The following is a 22,023-nucleotide window of genomic DNA, read 5'->3' as shown; positions in this document are numbered from 1 at the left end:
ATCATCGCCCACATTTTTATAGTATTGTGGTTGGAAAACTCAATTTGATTATGAATTAAATTTTAATTAAACCGTAAATTCGTGATAAAAATGATAAAAATGATTAAAAATAGGTCAGATGTGTGAAACAATAAAAAGAATTTCTATTTGGAACTAATATAAAATATATACAAATAATAAAAAATGTATATTGTAGTATTTTATCTTCGCGATTATAATTTCACTTTATTAATTATAAAATATTAATCTGTTAATAAGGAAATTAGAAACTATAATCTTGCAATCTTGTGGTAATCAATGATTAATTTCGGCACGTAATATGTAGTTTAATCTTTTAGTGTTGACCCATAAAACTTATGTCTGACTCAACGTATCTGAAAATTAGCGATTTACTTGTTTTCGACGAACTTTGTCATTGTGAGTTCAGGATAAAACAACTAAAAAATCTCCGAGCGAACGTTTTATTGGGCCAGACAGGATGACAACGACCTAAAATCTGATTCGAATGGGCGTCTTTAAAAACGTGTTGTTTTTCAACTGAATTTCCCGGGGCGCGCGCCTTTCACAGACCGGAACGAGTTATATTAAGTGCATCAATCTCTCACGCGAGCTCTATTTCGCTTGTGCACGACTTTCGTTTTGCGCGTAACTTTTACGGAGTGATGGAACAATAAGCATGAGTCGGGGCTGTTTATATCGGCGAGTCGGTTTTCGAGATCCCAAGGACCTTGAGAATCTCGGCACGCCGAGATTCTCCGCGATTAACATATAAATGAAGGAATTTAAATCCAATAAAGCCACGCTTGCTCTAGCAATCTCATCTTCCTTAGTAAAATTTGGTACGCGTGACGAGTATCTAAATTGTTATAATAATGGCTCCTGTCCTCATATACTGATTCGATTATTATTAACATTTGAGAGAAGATTGTTGCCGAGATATCTTCTTTTTTTATCTAGATACTAATATAGACATTCGTGTGATATCTCGTGCCAGATGAAATAGGCTTTTGCATACAACATAAAATAAAATTATATAAATTATGGTTAGTCGTATATGCGAGATACGATAGAAATTATATCTTGAATATATACATATGAAAGGTAAATAAAAATAAATAAATGAAAATAACTATGGAATACATTCTCGGTTTTTTAGTGTATCAACTTTTACGTCTATTATAATGGAAATTTACTCATGGAATTGCAAATATGTTCAAACGGTTAGCAGGCTACAAGCATACGCTAACGTCGCATTTGCATTCTTGTCTTCTTGCGCGTTCTCGCACACTTTATATATTTTATTTCCGATGAAATAATATCAACGGATTGTAAAACGATACGGTAACGTTGATTAGACAACAAATACATTTTTTTTTAAATCACGTGAATTTGAAAATATGAAAAAGTTATTAAACTAAAATAAGTAATTATTTTTTGAGAAAGTTATATTATTTACAGAAATGTTAAAAAAATTTCTTGGCCTGCCTCTCTATCCAGTTTCAAACCTACTTAACACAGAGACATAGTTGTACATAGTTTGATTCTAAAGCCAGATTGAAGCCGGATCTAACCCGAAACTATGAAGACTAACTATAGCACTAACTTGTCTTCTAGGTGTTCCGGCGAGGACACACTGCGTTATCATTTAACTTTAACACGTAGAAATTGCGTTGCATTTCTGTACGATTAATGTAAGCCTCTTAGAAACAAGTAACGATTAATGCATTAACTTCGAAAGTGGTTGGATTACGATAAGAAAGCTTGTTACTTATTGAATTATTTAACATTTAAATAATATCGCTAATCAAATTACTCGTAGTAAAGTTAATATCAATTATGATTTTTTTGTACGTTAATGCACGAAGAGCATTTGATAATAGTATCAAGAGTATTTTTGAAAAGAAAATTCTATAAAACGAAGTATAACGCTCTTACAATTGCATATAATTGCCCAATAAAATATTTATTAAAATATTGCTGTTTGAATGTGCGAAACATGAAAAATCGGCAACAAAAATTTTATATTTATAAAGAATATTTATATTATTTTTTCATGTTGTGCGTTATCTCTTTTATGAAAACAGAATATCATGTCTAATTTGTCTAATTTTATTTTCTTTTTCTTGCTATCTCTTTTATAACGACATCGAGAATTTTAGAAAGATAATTTTTGCAAAAGAGCATTGAATAATAATTTTTGTTTCAACTGTAACAAATAAATATGTAGGTACAGCTTAATTTTATACATTTATTTTATATTCAATGGGTCTCGCTTAGAACGAGATTAGTCCGATCAAAGGCGGGAACTAACTTCCGCTTAGAATTCTCGCAGCTTGTCCGCTTGCTCACTTCCTTCCTCTCGGATTAGGATGATATATATCGACGAGAAATTTAGCAATAATATCGAGATTCGAGTTCGAGCAAATTAATTCTACGTGTCAAGTAATAACTTTGGAGGTCGAATCGCTATTTAACACCGCATGAAGCGAAATAGAATTTGTAGGGCTGATTAGTCCTGAATCCTGAAATAAATTCGCTCGTCAATAATTGGTTAATCAGTACCTATCGTTACTGATTAACCAATTATTGACGAGCGAAAAGACAGTTTGTCACTGGCCTCGTGCACCCATCTCGCTCCATCATCGAAATCAAATTTGAAGTTTAATTAACGAAGCTAATTTAAACTCGACCAACATTTGCGGAGCAACTAGCATCCTCAGATGGTGGATAATCTTTATAGTTCGCACTACATAGTGTATATCCTCGTTTATCGCAATTAACTTCTGAAAACTTGATTCATCTCCTTATTGAAATTTTGGTAGGTTGTAATTTGTCTTTTGGCTGATTGTAATTATTGTTTCTTAACTTTTGAAATTCTAATCAAAATAAATTGCATTTTAATGCGAAAAGAAAAAAAAAATCTTTTTATTATACGTTAATATAATATAATAAGCTTTGTAATAAAGTTTCTATTATTTATAATTATTAATGGCATAAAATTTTAAATTAATTATAATTATTAATGTCAAAATATAATTTAAATATAATTATTATATATATATATATATATATATATATATATAGCAATAAAAAAAATTTCTTCGATCATATATAGTTCAAGCTACAGAGAATCAAATGAAAAATATAATTATTTCAATATTATTTTTAAATTGTGACAATATATATATATATATATATATATATATATATTAATGTCACAATTTAAAAATAATATTGAAATAATTATATTTTTCATTTGATTCTCTGTAGCTTGAACTATATATGATCGAAGAAATTTTTTTTATTGCAATATCATCAATACCTAAACATATAGATACGCCATATATTGATCATCCGAGCAATGTACTAAAAGAATAATAGCTCTGCCTAGAATGGAAGATTTGATCGCGTCGGTGTAACCAGCTATGTGAACCTATAGCACCCGACTTTTTAAAAATTAATTTTTTAAAACTGAAAATGATAGCATTTCGTTTGTAACAATAATTTCGTTTGTAGTTTTATCAATTAATAAATAAAAAAAAATTTTTAAATGACTCGTATCCGACATTGAGATATCGCAAATCCGCTTGCGCAGTCTTTTTTAGAATCGTTTGTAGTTGTTTGTAGTGATTTTCCTTTCGTTTGTAGTTGAGCGGTTCAAAAGTTATAAACAATTATTTATTCATCCAAGAGGTAAATTTGTTAATTTTAAAGATATCGCAAATCCGCTTGCGCAGTCTTCTTTAGAATCGTTTGTAGTTGTTTGTAGTGATTTTCCTTTCGTTTGTAGTTAAGCGGTTCAAAAGTTATAAATATTATTGTTTGAAGACTGCGCAAGCGGATTTGAAAAATCTTATAAATTGACAAAATTAGCTCTTGGACGAATAAACAATTGTTTATAACTTTTGAACCGCTTAACTACAAACGAAAGGAAAATCACTACAAACAACTACAAACGATTCTAAAGAAGATTGCGCAAGCGGATTTGCGATATCTCAATGTCGGGTGCGTCATTAAAAAAATTTTTTAAATTTATTAATTGATAAAACTACAAACGAAATTATTGTTACTACAAACAACTACAAACGAAATACTATCATTTTCCGTTTTAAAAAATTAATTTTTAAATATTAAGAATATATAAGAATAATTAATTTTTAAAAGTCGGGTGCTAGGTTCACATAGCTGGTGTAACAATGATATTTGTAATGAACTGTGTCGTTGCGAGATTAAAGTTTCTGCGCCGTGAAGCTTCTACAGATACTAAATTTTATTCGTCTTAGGTATGGCAGCGAAAGGGTCGATAAAACCGTGAGCGATTCTGCTTGAACTTTAATTATTCGCATAAAGTTTGTCGAGAGTGCTCGTTTTCATTTTACGATCCGGAGCGATGGAAAAATGACAAAGGGAAAACAAATTCGCGGATACCGAAGCGAATTTCTCTTTCCACACCTCGAAAACACATCTCGCGGTATACCTCGCAGTAGTATAGATACGCAAAGTACTTACGTCAAGCTTTCGTCGGCATAAACTGTCGACGGTTCATGAACAAGTTGGATTGAGCGGAATAAAAGAAGCTGCAATACCCGGTTATCGGTCTTCTGTTAAATCGTTATTTGGATAAAATTTATTAAAGCTGCGCGAGACATTTTGAGAAATGCAGTGCACGCAAATTACGATGAAAAGAATAAAATAAAGAGGAAAAAAGATGAAATATATTTTCAAAGCAATAAATTTCGAGATCGCTTTGTACATTTTTTCTTTATGCACGTAATTTATAATAAAAGTAAAAAAAAATGTAAAATATACATATATAAAAATATTGTAAATATTTAAAAATATTATAAATATAAAATACTTTCTATTTTTGATTTTACAAATCGAGTGATTTTTAGAAATCTCCGGAAAATAGTCATTAACACCCAGTTATCCGATAAATTACATTTATCTGACGTTGCAATGATCGCTTAAATAATATTTTTTAAATAAAATGTTTTTAACAATTTAAGATACCGAATATCGCTACAAAATATACGGATTACGTTTATAATTGAATGAGCTTTAATACGTAAATAATATACTGGAAGTGTCTCATGAAATAGAGCGTTGGGAGAGACGAGTAGTAATCAACGACACAAGTCAGCCGGTGCGCGCGACACAATGGCTACTTCCCTTCGGCCGCGGTCACCGACGTTCCTAACGCATTTCTCAGGGAGTTCCATTTGCCAGACCGCGATTTATAGAGGGTCGCCGAGCTTTGGACAAGCATGCGGTCGCGGGAAAACGGAAGACCTGTTGGTTGGTTATCGTTAGATCGTAGAATCTTCAAATTTCCTGACTGCCGGAATTTCCGTTTCTATATATAGGATAGTTATATAAGTGCATTTCGAGAAACTTGTCCATATTTCGATTTTCTTTATTATATATTTCGTTTTGAAAGATTAACCTTTTGAAAAATTAACTTATTTATGGATAATATGAATTTAAGAAAGTATATTTATATTAAGAAATTATTATATTTGTTATATTTCGCGTCTATCTTGTTTTCACTTTTTAGGATTGATAATATTGATATCGATTTATCACAAAAATTACATTAATTTTTTAAAATTAAAATATTTTTAATAGTAATAATAATAGCAATAAAACAAAAAAACATTTTTCAATTATATGAATAATAATGTTTTTGAATTACAGAATATATTTTTATTTCAATTAAATTCTTAAAATTATTAGATTATATATAGTTACAAGCATTATTAGTACTTATCTGATGAAATATTAATTTAAGCCAATTAGTTATCGCTTGACACTTTGTTATTTTTTGCTTAATTTTTTGTTGTCATTAGAGAGGAAACAGGTTTGCCTGGTATACGAACTTCATTTATCAAGTATTGTAGATCGATATAAACGCACTCATGTTGATGCGGCCATCGTGTATATCAAGAATAAATATTGACCAAATGACATATTACCTCTGGCCATTACTTTCTCGATAATGCGTCGCTGGCAATAATTTTGCTGCTACGCCGTATAATTGGCGTACGTTGGGCTTAATAGTATCAGTGTTTGCTCATATAGGTATAGATAAAGTATGTATAACACATTCCCCCATCATGAAAAATTTATGCATTAATTTTATCTCGACCATTTTATATTATTCAGGCGAGGAAGAGAATTGTGCGGAGAAAGCGAGAAAATAAATAATCGAAAAGTTTCTTGCAACATATGTATATGTTCAAATAAAAATTTATTTTATTTGAACATATACATATGTTGCAAGAAACTTTTATTTATATTTTCGTAATTCTCAAACATGAAACGCTAATAATCTTAGGGAAATTCTATTTTTAAGTTATGTATATGATTATAAAAACAGAAAATTTGATATATATTTATTAAAAATTCAACATCAATATTTTATCTTACTGTTTTACATTTAACATTTAAATGTTGATTCAGAATATAATTTAGATTTGAATATATTTTAACTTGAATATACGCTTTTGAAAATTTCGTATAATTGTGCTCGGATTCATCTCATTTAAATGTATTAAAATACTACATTTTCATTCATTATATAAACATGTATAGGATGAATCGCTTTTTATATAGCGTAAGAAAATTAAGTTCTGTTAAATTGATAAACTGAACAAACACAACCTTAAGTGTTGTACATTTAATGGAATTCAATTCTCTCTCTTGCGGTAGGAACATAAAAATGTCGGAACGCGTATTCATCTTAAAGTATTGCGCCTTCTTTTTCCAATAGAGGAAAAATAATGAGTGGTGCGACACTGCAGAGATTATTGCGAAACCGCGTGCAGAAGTGTAGGGTGCACAGCGAAATGGATCCCCGGTTTTTAAATAACTGGGAAACATGAGTGCTCGCGCGCGCGTGGAAGAAAGCGATATAATGGATGAGGTTTTAAATGGATTTATCCCTTCATCACGACGCTCGGGTATCTGCTCATTCATCGTACACACGTCATAGTAGTTGCTCCTGCGGCGCATATAAAAGCGAGCTTATCATTTTTTTACTACGAACTTTTGCCGCACGTTTTAACCAATAATCTGCGCTTTTAAATTATGAGAACAGTGTCCACGCGTATTTGAAATATATCAAGAAATATATATATATATATATATATATATATATACATATATGCTATAATATATATAATATATATAAAATGATAGAAATCTAAAAAAGAAGAGTATATGTATATAATGCATTACTAATTTTCACTCAATATGAGATTTATTTCGTTTTTATTAATTAGTATTTAAATATTTCATGGCAATAAGATATTTTATTACATGTATCACGATACAATAATTTTTGTATATATTTATATTATTAGTATCATGCAATTTTTTAGAAATATATTTTATATAATAATTTTTTTGCAGAGTTTTAAAAAATATATTTAGCTAAATATAGCATGAAAATTTTTAGCAATATCAACATGCTTTATTTGAGTGTAATATTAATGTTTTTTAGGTCTTGATCGATAGCTATTTGACGCAGAAAATTATACGATTATTTATATGCTAAAAATTATACATTATTTATATGCTAAAAATTTCGTTGACTTGCTTTATTTAGCATGCGTATGTGTGTGAGAGAGTGATTCATGATAAAGCAATTTATTTCGATGATCGAAATCTTGACGACATCATCGCTGTTAAATGAATGTATATGCATCGTAACTCCTATAGCGTGGTAGTTATGATAGTGTTTCGACAGCAGTACGATAAATAGGTGAATAACGAGTATAACCGCCCCGCCGATGACCATAAAACGAGCATAAATGTAGGATAATCTACCAGAATCGATGTAGTCCGCTTTTGTGCCGAAAATGATTGCGCACATTTCCGGTATCCGGTGAGCACTACGCAAATGCGGTGAAATTTAGAGGATCGCCGTTTCGTAATCTCTGATTTATCTATTTAATTATTCGCGTGATAAAGCACAAGCGTTTCGCGTTGAGTTTCGGGAGAGCTCTCGTCGTTCGTTAATACATATTACAGAACATACCAGAAAATCCATACACACGATACACGTGATTCTCTGTCGAATTTGATAAAAATTTGAAGGCAGTTTTATTATATCTTTCAATTTTTTGATTATATATTCTGAATATTTTATTAATAGATAGAATAATTAGAATTTTATTAATATAAATTAATGCACTATTTTTTTCTTGATTTGACTCCGAAAGTTAACGCAAGTTGAGAGCTTTTTAAAAAAATGGAATTTTAGAATCATTTTTTTTTTTTGGAGAACATACATGCGATGAATCCGCGTTAGTCATGCAATGCTATATAAAAGCATCGAATGGGCAACTTGCTGATAAAATCTGCATTCATATGTGTTACGTAAAAGAGAGACGAATAGATTCGATGAATAAGTCTAATCATTTTGTCACAAGCCTTGGTCCTTTTTCAAGACTATATACATATTCATAGAGAAGTTATGTGAAACAGAAATATATCATTAATCTTTAAAAATGAGGAAAAAATTAAGAATTCTTAATTATAAGACTTAATTAATCTGAATTACAAGACTTGGTTAATAATCTAAATTTGCGTAATTGGATAATATTATCGAGAAGTTATTTAAGAAATTTTAACATTCTTAAAGATTTAATTTTTACGATTATAATAATACATTATAATTTATAAAATCTATTACACATACGTGTATATTATATGTGTTAAATAGATAAGAAAAGCCAGAGGAAAACAAAGTTATCACATCCGAATCTTAAATGAACTTACAAGACAAAGATTCCTTTTCGCCAAAGAACTCTGTATTGCCAACTTTTCCTTCATGAAACACTTACTTGTTTGTTTCAGGAGGATGTATTCACGGTGGCAGCCGCGGTGCGAGATATCAAGAAAGGTAAGGTGCGAATTGAATTTTCGAAACGTCGGTCGCGTGCACCCGTTGCCGCGGCGACGTTGAATGAAATTTTCAGCAACATATTCCCCCAATAGCCGCCATGTCAGGCGTACTACATAACTTTTGCAACGCGTTCGTGCGACCGACGGTTTCCAGCTTCATATGTCACATTGCATCATGCTTTGACGTGCGTTTCGAAACGCAGTTTCGTCACCAGCTGCTGCGACGTGGCCTGTTAAAAGAAACAGGAGTCGTTGCGCAATTAAGTAATGACACGATCGTGCTATGCGTGGTGATGGATTTATTAGTCCATTTATTCATATACGATTATTTATATATTCGATAAAGAATATCAAACGATCGTTTGAACAATAATTCATTTTTTTTTGCAATATTGCAGAGATGTTTTTAACACACTTTTGATAGGTTTCGCGATGTCGCCTTAAAATATTCTATTGCTGTTTAATTTAAATTCTTTTCTGCACTAGAATTCCGTTATCGTAATATAAATTAATAATTAATAATGTCAACATCGATAAATTGTTGATATTTAGTGCGTAATATTTCCTGTAATCTCAATTTCAAAAAGGATTTTTTTATTAATTTTATTATTAAGGCAGATTAAAATCAATGTATGAGTCAGTTTTAACAAAGTCAATCCTTACGTCAGACTTATACTAGTTTATATCACTTATTCTATTAAAAATATTTAACGGACCACACGCAAGATAATATCTATATAAATAGTGATAAATGCATACAGTTAAAAATGTTTCTTAAAACTAATTTTTAAAATTATTACGCGAACATCTCTGATTCTTAAACGAAATAAAGCTTGATTAATTACATTGAGATTAATAAATCTCATATTAATGAATCTGGAAGAAATTTTGGTTCTATATTTAATTTCGTAATTTTATAACAAATTCAAGAAGTGAGTACTTATAAGATCTAAGTGCTTATAAAAAATTGAAGAAGAAAGTGACCGATTGTGCACATGAATACACACATACTTTTTTTAAAATTTTTATGAAAACTTTATACAATATCTGCAGTGAAGCTGCATTTAAGTCCATTATAATCGAAAGTTGAAACTTTATCTTTTATAATCTCTTTAATTAATGATTTTGGCATACTTTTGGATTTAAATCACTCGGATGCGTTTCAAAGAGACGTTGAAAATAAATGTAAAATTTATATATTATATGTATATGATAATTTTTATATTTTTATAATTATACAATCTTTTTACCTAATAATTTATTTTAACTTGAAATTTAAAACTTACAAGAGTTTAGATTAAACACATTAGATTTAGAAGATTTGGAGATTAAATAGTTAGAATTTATTATGTTAAATTTAGCGTTATACATATTATACATATATGTATATATTAAAAACTTAAAAGACACATACACATGTCAAATATGAGAAACATGCAATGATTTAATTTAATTTAATTGAGTTTAAGTAGACTTAAGCAATATTGAATTGTCCGAACAGCTTTGGCTGTCGACGTCTACCTATATATCTCATTTTCTCCCCTTGCAATGCTGATGGCTGACCTAAACATTAGTAATCCCACTTGTGTACGCGGTCGTTGCGTTTCAATCAGAGTAAGCGGGTGAGCGTAAGCGCTACAAGTTTTCGATTAATCATAGTCACTGTCCCAATTTCTAAATTCACCGCCTTGGTAGCGCGCGCGCGTCATAACTTGCCTACGTTCGGACATTGTCGCGGAGACGTCGGATATTGATTTCTCTCTCGGCGCTCTCGTGAATGAGGCGTGTCTGTTCCCTTTATAATGGAATGACCGTCTCAATTATTTTCGGCTTTATCCTAGGATTATGTCCCATCGCGTGTCCCGAAGCGCGAGATTATCATAAACGATTCCCGATTCAGGCCGGATACTGTACAGTATCGAGTACAGTATATTGTTCCCGTGGATCGATAATCGCCTTCGCGATTTGATCTGGCATTCCCATTACGAGAAATCAAATTCGGATATATGATATATTTAAGTGCTAATTTATTGCTGATTTGTCATTCTAATCTCGAATTTATTGCTCCTATCAAATTAGCAGAAAATTGATATTAAAATGGAAGCACTGACTTGACATTTTATTTTTAAGATTTTTTAAGATTTGCTGTTTTTTTTTGTGATGTTACAGCGTAATGTCGAGTTGTCGAGTCATCATTCCCAGCCTTTAAAATCAATTTCTTGCCAATTTCTTGCCAATAGAAGTAATAATTTCAGACTTATTGTTAGAACAACAAATTGACAATATTTAATTATGCTATATATATGTATTTGAATTTGATTTCTCGTAATGGGAATGTCAGATTAATGTCAAAGGTCCGATGATCGAATGTCGATAATGTCAACTGAGAATATTCACACATTAAGTTCAACGCTGTATAACATTATTTCAACTTTATTCAATGTCTCTTGAATTATTTAATTACATCAAACAAAGATTGGAATTTGAAATATTTAATGTTGTGTTTACTTTACTTTTTAATTGAAAAATATCAAAGAGGCAACATTATTATATTAAATCAATGGTTTAAGCTTCTTGGGGTACAGTAGTCACGATGCAAAGCTACCTTTTATCTCGCGTTTTTTAATCTGCATAATGATTTTATTTGATCAATATTTTGCCGCAATCATATTCGGCAACGACACGAAATTAATATTGGTTATAATAACGTTGGAAATTCATTAAATATAATCACACAATCAATACTATCTATCTATGCTACAGAAAGAAAATACATGATTGTTTATCTGTTTAAAATTTATTTATTATATAATATACTATACATATATATAGATATGTATTTCAAATACTCTAAATAAATAAATTTTAAACAGTCAACTGATATATATATGTATTAAACAAAAAATCCATAAGAATTTACTGGGCAAAACATAAAGCTTAATTTGTATATTTAAAGTTCTAAGCGATTTCTTTGAACATCAGTATCTTGAGTTTTCTTTTTTTATTTTATTTCTCAAGGTTCTGATTTTAATGATTTTAGAGACACGAGGGAAAAGTAATTTACTTTTATAATACTTGCACAGTTTGCTTTAAAGATTCTATTCGCAGAATTATAAAACTAAAAAATATAAATAATTTGAATAAAATTTTTAAATATATTTTACAGATAAATTTGCGCCATATGCGTGCATAAAACACTATTAATTATTTCTGAAACAGTTTTTAATCATTTTTAATAAGTTATTAATTTCTTTTCTCTCGCGCTGATCTAACTGATATATCTAATTCTCTGAGGTATATTGTATACATATATGGTCGTTAAAAATTAAATTCACCATCTCGTATGCTTCTGTAAACAACAATAAGGAATATAGATTCAAATTATGTAGTGCTAAGTGTAGGATATGAATGCAATCGCTAAGATCTTGAACAGGCACTCCTATTTCACTTTGAGTAGAGCTACTGAGGTTTTAATCGAACCACGACAAACAGTATTGGGGAGAGTTTACTTCGGGCGAGTCGATGAATTTCACACTACAGGCGATTTTGCGACGGGCTCCTCTTTCTCCAGCACAGCCGATGTTTACCAAGTTCCTCGCTAAGCAGAAATAATCAGACCTACTCCCTCTCTCTTTCTCTCTTTTCTCTCTCTCGGTCTCTCTCTCTTGGTCTCTCGCGATCGATACGCGTTTATCAGCGTTCCCGGGCTACATAGCGGACGAATCCTTTGAAGATAAAGCACAGCATATAAATATTTGACAGCGCGGAACAGCGCGGTATAAACACGTTTCGCGCATATTTCCCCTCCGGCAGTGAGAATCCGCGTTTTAATGCCGTTGCTCGAGGAGTTTATTCGCGGGTAACAGCGTTTACGCGTGCAGATATAAATAACGCGAAATCATTTCGCGCATTTTTCGCGAGATAATAAACCCTCGCTACGCGATATTTCACTTATCGAAACGTACCTTTGTCACGATGTCTCTGCGCTTTTCCCCTTTTTTTGGGGGGGCGTATTTTCGTTTGTATCAAATGGCATTGTTACGAGTATAAATAGTGAATGTTTTTCGAATTCTTTCTTTTTATGTTGTAAGAGGAATAACAATTTGAGATGCACCGACGATACTTTTACTTTGATGCTCGTAATAATTTTAACGAGATTATCAGTCTTTTCTCATGTTTGGAGTCTTTGATGATAAAGCATAAATATATGTGACAAGATTCTTTAATTGATATAAAATAAAATATTTTATGCAATTTGTGTGAGAGCTTATAAGAGATTGCATTTTGAGGTCAACTGCGTGACCAAAAATTTAGAAAATAAAAATTTTATATTTATAATATTATGATTAATGGAAATTTAAAATACGAAGATATAAGAATTATAAAAATTATTCATATAAGAATTATAAGAATTATAATAATAATCATAATAATATAATAACAGTATTTTCCTGATTTTACCATGAATAATAACACATTGTCATAGATAAACTGAATATTATCAGGCAACATTTTACATTACTTTAAATTCTCATTACAAACTATTGTGCCCCACAATCTCAAAATGCAATAAAAAAAAAAAAAGAGTTACGACGATCTCCTTTAATGCAATCTAACACTTGCATTGTACATACATGCTTGTCGCGTATATGTATTTTTATAACATCGCAATTTCGTTGCGATGTTATAAAAATATCCTTTCGACGTGGGCGCAATCGACTTATCGTGGAAATGAGAGGGGAAGAGGAAAGTCACAAAAAACCATAGAACCAGCCGCGGAAGTGATCACCTCCAACTTTTTTATTACATTGATCACACGTCGCCATGACGCAGCTCTCTCTCTCTCCCACTTGTGTGTGTGTTTTCTTCTGGAATATATTTTCCGTTCCCAGCTGGCGTGTCCGCCTCCGTTTTACCCTTTTTACACCGATGTATTCCACGCCATTGGAACATACATGCAACAGACGAGTGATATAGAAAACTTACGCACCGGCGCAACGTGTTGATGTACTTCTATAAACCCTTAGTGGATTTGCATGTTATCCGAGGCGCATGTATGTTTTTATACATATATATATATATATATATATATATATATATATCTGCATAAACTATCGTTTCAATTATCTCTTATCAACACGCTCGTATCTTTCACGAGCGCGAACTATAATCTAAATATTCTGCCATCGACCCGTTTGCAATCTGCCTCGACCGATGCGGCTGATGAAACTAATGGCGAAATAGCTCTGCTAAAAAGGAATGATATAACTCAATAACGAATCAGGAATTAAAATTCATTAATCTAATATTTTGGGCAACGGGTGTGGATACAAATTGTGTGCCATAAGAATTCATTAAATCTTATGCCTATTCTGAAATTAACTTGATCTATTTACTCTAGTTTTAGATTATATTAATATTACATTTATTGTGCGTATCCTTTAAATTTGGAACCATTTCTGATTTGAAAAAATATTATATATGCTTTATATTAGTTATATTTTTAGGAATATTTTTTATATCAAAATAGATTTCATATGTGCGTTATAAATGATTGTATATATATATTTTTACAAGCTTTTATGAAAATATATAAAATTACACAAAGAGAAAAGAAAAAATAAATTTATAAAAAATTACGTATTTGTATAAGAAATATTGAAGATTATAGAAGTCCAATGAAAAGAATATCATAAGCAAATTATAATCTTATTAAATTTTTCGAAGACATTCGTGAAATGAACATAACACAAAATTGTTGAGTGGTCATTACAGCTATATTATAAAAATTAAATTCTAGACATGCTAATCATTTTTTTCCTAATTAAATGTTGTTATTGAAAATTGAGCTATTTATCTTCATTAAAATATTTATACGATTGCAAATGCAGACATTATTGATTGAAATTATTTTAGCGTTGATCATTCAGCATTGAATAGAAAATCGAATCGATATCGAATATTTTGATCGGTTAAGCGATGCTTATCCGAATATTTTGACGTATGAAATTCAATATTATCTTTTTGAAAAAGCGATTGGAATAAAATGAAAACAGTTAATACTTATTGTTAGATTCTCTCTGAAAATAGAATTATATATATATAAATTTAAAAAATTTAACTTTTCTAAAAACTTTTTTAAAATTATTTAGGATACAGAATATTTATATATTTCTGTTCTGATTTTTTTGAATTTAATACAGAAAGTTTATTCTTTATAGAGAAAGATTTAAAGCTGATTTTATATGCTTTTCTAATTGAACTATCCATTTATCCCATTAATAGATTCTGCATTTATTATACGCTTTTCTTTATGTTATAAAATTTTACATAATTTTATATTATAGCTATCCAGTAAATTTGGAGATTGTTAGTTACGTGTTATATGTTTGAAAAATATGTTAAACGAATTTCGAATATATAATTTGATTTACGATGAACATTAAAATGTTTTCAATTACCAACTACGAAAATTAGATATGCGATAAAATAATTGTGTCGTACCGCAAATGCAGATAGCTTTTCCAAATATAGAAATACAGTGAGCGCGTGGTCAGGGACTATAGAAACCAAATATTTTTCCTCTGAAAATGTGTGGCTCACTTTGACTCGACTATCTATTTGCATTATCGAAATTTCACCGTAACACTTAACCCGATTGCTTAAAATCCTACCAAAATTTAAATTTAAAATCTCAAAGTCGGTCAGTTGAATTTCAAATTCGAGCTTTAAGTAGATCTACAATCGAGTGTGTTGATGCTGGGACGTACGCAATAAAAGTAAAACATTTCAATAAAGAGTAATGATTCGTTCGTAAATTATTTCGATATCGAGATGTTGAAACATTACATTACGGCAGTATTCGAAAAAAATTGTTTTTTTTTATTTATAAATAATATACTAAGATATCAAAGCTATAATATACAAATATTTGACAATTATTTTTTAAATTTTATAATTATCAGATGAAATAATTCTTATGGCCAACATCATAAGAATTTTTTTGTAATTAAATTTTTACTTATTTTATATATAGTGAATATATTTGTAATATCATCGTTAGACTAAACAAATACATATTTTTATAGGAAACTAATCTTTTAATGTATTGTATAATAACTAAACAAAATCACGGAAAACTAATTTACCGCGTGACTGGATGCTTTCTTCATTTTTGACGATTTACCACTCGCGGGATCTTCATCGAGGTGCATGACTTCGTGATTGGGGGTAACCCTCTAAAATAAATCCGTCGCGGAGCTTGTCGATTTGTCCGCGTCTTACCTCCAGGCTGCTGGAGGACTCGTTCTCCTCGACATTCCGAGAAAACGATTATTGTCGAGGGTGCGTTTCCAGAGTAAGCCCTGCGGGGACGTATTTTGAGTATATACGATTCTCTCTTTCTATATACCTATATATATATATATAATACGCACAATCTTTCTACTTCATCTTCTTTTTACATTTTCTCTTTATATCCTTCCAACCCTCCTAACACCTTATCCTTCTCTTGAGGCCCAACGCTCATCCTGCGAGCCATCGACTGCGAGCAGGGGTATAGAGGTCTCCAGGTGGGTGGAGATCGATAGCACCGCGACCCAGCTTTACCCAAGCAGGCCGGGGAACCTGCTACTAGTTTCCGCGATGTGTGTATCTATACTGAGCGTCCCGCCATTATTGCTCGTTCCTATTAACCTTTAAATTATTAACCACTGTTCACGTAATTTCAGAAGTTACACAGTGCCCACAGTATATAGGTTTTGATTATTTCTTGCAAAATTAATAAGTTTTAATTTAACAAATATGAGGAAAAGTTGACTCGTACATTAATAAATTAAAAGAAAAAGGGAAGATAAATTTATAATATGTATGTTTATTATTTATAAAACATACTCATATGTAATTTATATTCATTTTCCTTACAACTTGTAAATTGAAAATCAAGAGTTAAAAACTTTTCGTAGATACATAAATAGGTAGTTTTTTACTATAAAATCTTATGGTTCAAACATTTGCATTTGTATTTTGATTTTTTCCCGTTTTATTTTCGTGTAATTAATTTAAATCACTAGGAATAAAATACTGACATATTAATATATTTGTAACATAGAAATTTTATTAAAATATAACATGACATATATAAAGATAATAATATAAATATAAACTAATTGTAAAAGCATAAAAGTAACATTGTTGTATTTTATATTTTTATTTATTTTTATTTATTTTTTAATTATATTGTTATATTATATTTTATTATATTTGACACATAAATATCGGATGCAGCGCGGCCACAATATTTAACATCTTCCGTTCTTATCTTCTAAAATCGAAAAATTAAAAAAATATTTATTTGATAATTTAAATTAAAAATTATATCTTTTTATCAAAATTCTGAACTCCTTAGGAAGTTGTTTGTCACAATAATTTAAAACATTTTAAATTACATTTTGAGCATTTAGATGGATGACGAAAAAGCTCGTTTTTTGTTAATTTTTTCTAAACTTTTAATTTTAACAATAATCTTCTGTGACACTTTATTGCTAAGATATTTAATAAAAATGAAAAATACTCTTGACACGCGAGAGATGATCTTTTATTATAATTTTGCGAAGGGGAAAAAATTAATTCTCCGAGTTTACTAAAGAACCTGTCTGAACTGACAGATAATAGCGCCCTGACACTGTATACATCCGGTTTTACATATGCATGCGCGTGTGCAGAAAAAGTAATTAGCGTTTCTTATATAACATACATATACATCACACGCACACAATTTACATCATTGTGGCTGACATTACAGCCCTTTGTTCGACAATTACACCTTTGGCAATTCTACCGCTACCTGTACGGCATCTTCATCATCGCGTTCTGTTTTTCATTGAAATTATTTGAATCGTGTCTTTATCAATGTATATACAAATATTAATCCACGAAACAACCATCAGATATGTTATATGTATGTCTGATGATCAATGATGTTACGGAAAAATAAATGAGTTTTTATTCACACGGAGCAAATCTTTTCGCAAAAGTATTAATTTCCATCAATATCATTCTTCAATGATAAAGTATATTGAATTTCGAAATATTAAATTAAATGAAAAATAAATATTAAATATTAAGTATTAAATATTAAATATTAAATATTAAATGAAAAATTATTTCAAATGTTGTTATACGAAGAAATTCTTTGCTGGATTTTACAATGCAACTTTTTCATTATATATCTATCTAACACGCGTGCACACTAACATTTATTGTTAGATCAATATTAATCAACAAAGATATATGGTCGAATAAAGTTGCGTTACTGATCTTCAGATATACTCTGTTTTACGTTCGCCATTTACCGGTATTAGGTAGACGCATAACAGTACGGAGCATAGCTTGATTTGTTTTGTCAACACTTGAAATTACGTCTCTTTCGCGAGCAACCCCCGCTGTTTATCTGGAAAATGAATGTGACTCGAATCTGCATTATGTATGCACTCGGAGAAACACATGTGTCTGGCGTGTCATTTGCCTACTGAGCACAGTTGATAGTACTGCATCATGAATTGTGTTGAAAGTTGCTGTGGTAGCGAATTCGAGTACTTAGCATTGGTTGCAAAGACGCAATCGTAATTTAAGCCATGAGTGTTTATGCTAGAATTCGGATTTAAACATGGTATGTGAAATGCCAGATGCAGTCTGGAGACCGGATTTTATGTTGTATACTGTCTATCGGAAATATTAGATCGGAAATATTATAAGATGAAAAAGATTACTTGACATACAGTTAATCAAGATATTGCACTTAAATATGTATATTTGTTAAACATGTCTCATAACGCGTACGTAATTTTTTTTTTTTAATATTTAATATCAGTTATTAATAGAGCGCGAGATTCTATGTTTAATTCTGGAGATAATTCTTTTTTAACAGAAATATGATGTGCTTTTTTTTTTAATTTTAGAATTCTTAAGATTAAATATTTTAACAATAAAGTAAAAATACAGTATGAAATTTTTATATAAAATTATCTAAAGAATTATATATTTTATTTGTTTGTGCTCCTGCAAATGAATTCTTTAAACCTTTTTTTTCCTCTCTCTTTCTCTCTTACTTTTAGTAACATATAATTAAAAAAATTATAAATTGTATGCACACAGGTGTTTGTCCTATATTTTTATTTTAAGAATCAACCTCAATCTTTGTCAAAATAGTCACATATTAAACAATTAAGATCAGTTTGTACTCTTCTATATATTAAATATTCTCTGATTTTCTTAGTAATGCGTGTTTCGTTACCGCCAAGTGGCGTACACAACTTTGGAAATATCTAAAAGTAGTTTCTGCGACTAGAAGAGCTTCTCGTCGAGGATGCGCGATGAAATATTTCCGCTAAACGGAGCACGAGCAAAGCGTGTCCTTGTGCTCCAGTTACGTTGAATCGGATTAAAAACACGCGTTACAAAGCAAGATTGTCTTGCACGACGGTGCCGTTCAATTACGACTCGTTCGCACCTGCGTATTCCGAGCTTGAAATACCGTTATTGTTTTTGGATGATACGTCTCTCTCTCTGTTTACGCAATTGGAAGTAGAATAGATATGGAAACGAATATAGATACCATGAAAATTGAAGTCAGCAACTGACATCATGAATCGTATTAAAATATTAAAGTTAATGAGAACATACAAACAAACCTTTAAAAAAAGATTTCTTTTCTAAATTTATTATTTTAAATAATGTATGTCTAAAATACATTTACATTTTTGTTATAAGAGAATTAAGATATAATATATTATAAAATCTGTAATTATACATTTGGAATTATTACATACATGGGAACTTTCCGTTGCTGTAATATTATATTAAAAGTATGCAAATTGCATATAACTTTTCTAATAATGTCACATAATTAGCTATTATTTTGAGTCTCAGTTATTTGAGAACATATGCTATTCAAAAGATTAAACTTTTCTATATGATTATACATTTACGTCACTGGAATGATTTATACATGCAGTTTATTTAATCAAGAGAAAACAGGAAACGAACCTTTTAAGTTTTTCTAAAAGAGGTATTTTATTTTTTTCTCGGATTTCAAATATTAAGAGGGATATATGAAAAAATAATTTAATACCACAATTTTTATCAAATTATATATAAAGCATTCATTATGCAGAATTGTGTACGGAATTGTATCTTATATTTAAGTATTTTTTAAAATGACGACAAGGAAACATAATTAGAGAATTTTTATAATAATATTTGTGATATTGTATAAAAAAATTATTTTTATTAAAGCAAAATTTGTATGACATAAAAATAGGAAAAATCTGCTTGTATTTTTGAAAATTAATTTTGAAGATTTTGTCAAAATTTTTTTATTTTTGATTATTTACTTCTCTTTAACAATTTTCATAATATGAAGACGAAAATATAATTAATATATGTAAATGCTTTGAAAATATAAAATTTAAAAGAGAGTGAATATTTACGCAAATATATATTGATTTTGTTAGAAACTATGTAAAGTTAATAACGTAATGGAATTTCGTGCTTATTAAGTGAAATGATCAACAAATGATTTTAAATTTTATTTGGTACATACGAATCAAAATCACGATATGTGTATAAATGTGTGTCGATTGAGAATTAGATTTCGTCGTATAATTAGTGCGCAAGTTGAAGCGAACTACGTGCTTGGCATTATCAATGTTTTGGCAATCATATATTTCGCGTCCTTTGGCTTTATGCCCAGAGTTCTCTGAATCAAAGTATATCATTTTTACGAATTATTCTCGTTTTATCAAGAGATCCAATTGCCGCGAGAGTCATGCCGTGTAGATAACGCTCAAGTAATACAGGAAAAGGATCGTTACCGCCGTCTAATGTCTCATGCAATTATGTTAGAAATGAAATCACAGCACAATGATGAGAATTGCGAATTAACATTCCCCTTGTGCGCGCAAAGAATTCATAACCGCCGTATTTATTTTAAGAATTGCCCTTTTATTGTACTTTAAGGACTGCCCTTTTTTATGTCTCCGCTATTATTTCTGAAATATTGATTTTTTTTCTCCTGTCTGATCTCTTGAATATTATTTTATGTGCATATAATTTATATTATATAATCATATATCTCAAATACTTTATATAATATGTTAAAAATGGCTTGTAACTTTGTTACAATTATGAAGTGTCTTTTTTAATACAGAAAATTATTTACGATATTTTTAGTTTTTCCTGTTTTCTCGCAGTTCAGATACCATGACGCTTATTATTATCCTATTAGTAATTCAATCTGTAGATGTTATTCAATATTGTCGCGCCGCAAGGACACTATTCTATTTATTTTAAACGCGAACAGTGGAACTGTTGTATACAGTAACAAATCTTGTTAAATAAGTTTACAGCTATCATCTCAAATATATATAAACCCGTGCAAATGTAATTATTTTTAATATAAATGCCAGTCGGAATCTTCTGTGCAAAAGTATATTGAAGAAAAGTTTCCTACACAGTTGTGAGTTTATTCATACGCGATGCCTCAATCGCAAGCGGATCAATCTTGTGCACGTATCGGCATTTTCGTACGATACAGTTAAACGTAATTCGAAGCGAAATATATGGAGTGCCTCTTACTCCCATATACACAGTTCATGCTAACACTATTTGCTGCAGCACACTTTAGTTCTTCATCCATAATTATACTCGCGAGCTGTTTGTGCAATCCGTTCTCGTTATCGTTTCCGTTTCCGTTATTATTTAACTTGTACGATCGTTACGATATTCCCTCATTTCTACGAGTACCTCAAAATCGTATTAGCATACCCAGAATCGTTCACCGAATGTTTTTGTAACTGTGATGAAAACTCTGTCAAATTTATAGCCGATTTTATCAAGACAATGATATATAATGGTTGCCAGCACCAGTTGCCATAAATTAAACTCGTTATAGAGCGTTTCAATTATGTCAAGATGCTCTGAATTATAGCGGGATAATTAATGCCACTTCAAGTGTGAGATCGCGACACCTAGGAAGATCCTTTAAGAGGATACGCCACGATTGCTATAGGGACGGGAAAAAGGATTTCGTTCGCATGTATATATTCTGCGGAG

General features: G+C 30.3%; 1 protein-coding gene across 1 annotated transcript in view; it reads left to right on the top strand.

The window, feature by feature from the left end:
• Nucleotides 1-22,023, top strand: part of LOC145936364 (neuronal calcium sensor 2) — a 123,908-nt gene that overhangs the window by 32,415 nt on the left and 69,470 nt on the right. Inside the window, exon 2 of the mRNA XM_083038521.1 lies at nt 8,863-8,908. The gene's annotated coding sequence lies outside the window, so the exon portion shown is untranslated. The remainder of the gene's footprint in view (nt 1-8,862; nt 8,909-22,023) is intronic.

This window comes from Prenolepis imparis, unplaced genomic scaffold, assembly GCF_030444845.1.
Source record: "Prenolepis imparis isolate NDT839.2.m4 unplaced genomic scaffold, iyPreImpa1.0 SCAF_5, whole genome shotgun sequence".
In the NCBI taxonomy this organism is placed as follows: Eukaryota; Metazoa; Arthropoda; class Insecta; order Hymenoptera; family Formicidae; genus Prenolepis; species Prenolepis imparis.
Note: the sequence above shows the minus strand (reverse complement) of the source record. Positions and strands in the feature narration are given on the sequence as shown.